Consider the following 2,896-nt stretch of genomic DNA (forward strand, 5'->3'; position numbering starts at 1 on the left):
GGGGGGGGCTTCTGCTTACAAGACAGATGCTCTGCCACGGCGCCACACAGGCTTCACCGTACTATTACTTACCTCGCTACAAATCTTTTGCATATCGAAACGCTACTGTACTTGCCCGACTATGTCCGACATCCCTTCGAAAAAGAACCTCTTAAGCGGAAGTCATGGCGGATGCCTGCTACAACGATGCAATCCGGAATTGCAGTGAAATGATTACCAGAAGGCTGAATTTGATGAAATGACGGCGACCTATAGCATTATTGGCAAAGCAGCAACAACCTCCTATTCTGGGCGTGTCCGCGCTTCCGGACAATGAGATGAGAGAAGCGGTCCAGCCATGCATGTTTCCGCATGAGATTAAACCAGGGGGGCTTCTGCTTACAAGACAGATACTCTGCCACGGCGCCACACAGGCTTCACCGTACTATTACTTACCTCGCTACAAATCTTTTGCATATCGTAACGCTACTGTACTTGCCCGACCATGTCCGACATCCCTCCGAAAAAGAACCTCTAAAGTGGAAGTCCTGGCGGATGCCTGCTTCTATGATGCAATCCGGAATTGCAGTGAAATGATTATCAGAAGGCTGAATTTGATGAAAATGACGGCAACCTATAGCAGTATTGGCAAAGCAGCAACCACCTCCTATTATGGGCGTGTCCGCGTTTCTGGACGATGAGATGAGAGAAGCGGCCCAGCCATGCATGTATTCGCCTGAGATTAAACCAGGAAGGGGGCTTCTGCTTACAAGACAGATGCTCTGCCACGGCGCCACACAGGCTTCACGTAATATTACTTACCTCGCTACAAATCTTTTGCATATCGAAACGCTACTGTACTTGCCCGACTATGTCCGACATCCCTTCGAAAAAGACATCTAAAGTGGAAGTCCTGGCGGATGCCAGCTACTATGATGCAATTCGGAATTGCAGTGAAATGATTACCACAAGACTGAATTTGATGAAAAATAGGGCGACCTATAGCAGTATTGTCAAAACAGCAACAACCTCCTATTCTGGGCGTGTCCGCGCTTCCGGACGATGAGATGAGAGAAGCGGTCCAGCCATGCATGTTTCCGCATGAGATTAAACCAGGGGGGCTTCTGCTTACAAGACAGATACTCTGCCACGGCGCCACACAGGCTTCACCGTACTATTACTTACCTCGCTACAAATCTTTTGCATATCTAAACGCTACTGTACTTTCCCCACCATGTCCGACATCCCTCCGAAAAACATCCTCTAAAGTAAAAGTCCTGGCGGATACCTGCTACTATGATGCAATCTGGAATTGCAGTGAAATGATTACCAGAAGGCTGAATTTGATGAAAATGCCGGCAACCTATAGCAGTATGGCAAAGCAGCAACAACCTCCTTTTATGGGCGTGTCCGCGCTTCTGGACGATGAGATGAGAGAAGCGGCCCAGCCATGCATGTATTCGCCTGAGATTAAACCAGGAAGGGGGCTTCTGCTTACAAGACAGATGCTCTGCCACGGCGCCACACAGGCTTCACTTCACTATTACTTACCTTGCTTCAAATCTTATGCATATCGTAACGCTACTGTACTTGCCCGACCATGTCCGACATCCCTCCGAAAAAGAACCTCTAAAGTGGAAGTCCTGGCGGATGCCTGCTACTATGATGCAATCCGGAATTGCAGTGAAATGATTACCAGAAGGCTGAATTTGATGAAAATGACGGCGACCTATAGCAGTATTGTCAAAGCAGCAACAACCTCCTATTATGGGCGTGTCCGCGCTTCCGGACGATGAGATGAGAGAAGGGCCCAGCCATGCATGTTTCTGCATGAGATTAAACCAGACAGGGGGCTTCTGCTTACAAGACAGATGTTCTGCCACGGCGCCACACAGGCTTCACCGTAATATTACTTACCTCGCTACAAATCTTTTGCATATCGTAACGCTAGTGTACTTGCCCGACCATGTCCGACATCCCTCCAAAAACAACCTCTAAAGCGGAAGTCCTGGCGGATGCCTGCTACTATGATGCAATCCGGAATTGCAGTGAAATGATTACCAGAAGGCTGAATTTGATAAAAATGACGGCGACCTATAGCAGTATTGTCAAAGCAGCAACAACCTCCTATTCTGGGCGTGTCCGCGCTTCCGGACAATGAGATGAGAGAAGCGGCCCAGCCATGCATGTTTCCGCATGAGATTAAACCAGGACAGCTTCTGCTTACAAGACAAATGCTCTACCACGAAGCCACACAGGCCTCACCGTACTATTAATTACCTCACTACAAATCTTTTGCATATCGTAAAGCTACTGTACTTGCCCGACCATGTCCGACATCCCTCCGAAAAAGAACCTCTAAAGCGGAAGTCATGGCGGATGCCTGCTACTACGATGCAATTCGGAATTGCAGTGAAATGAATACCACAAGACTCAATTTGATGAAATGACGGCGACCTATAGCAGTATTGTCAAAGCAGCAACAACCTCCTATTCTGGGCGTATCCACGCTTCCGGACGATGAGATGAGAGAAGCGCCCCAGCCATGCATGTTTCCGCCTGAGATTAAACCGGGGGCAGCTTCTAATCACAAGACAGATGCTCTACCACGAAGCCACACAGGCTTCACCGTACTATTACTTACCTCGCTACAAATCTTTTGCATATCGTAACGCTAGTGTACTTTCCCGACCATGTCCGACATCCCTTCGAATAAGAACCTCTTAAGTGGAAGTCCTGGCGGATGCCTGATACTATGATGCAATTTAGAATTGCAGTGAAATGTATACCACAAGACTGAATTTGATGAAATGACGGCGACCTATAGCAGTATTGTCAAAGCAGCAACAACGTCCTATTCTGGGCGTGTCCACGCTTCCGGACGATGAGATGAGAGAAGCGGCCCAGCCATGCATGT

This window comes from Bremia lactucae, linkage group LG11, assembly GCF_004359215.1.
Source record: "Bremia lactucae strain SF5 linkage group LG11, whole genome shotgun sequence".
Classification (NCBI taxonomy): Eukaryota; Oomycota; class Peronosporomycetes; order Peronosporales; family Peronosporaceae; genus Bremia; species Bremia lactucae.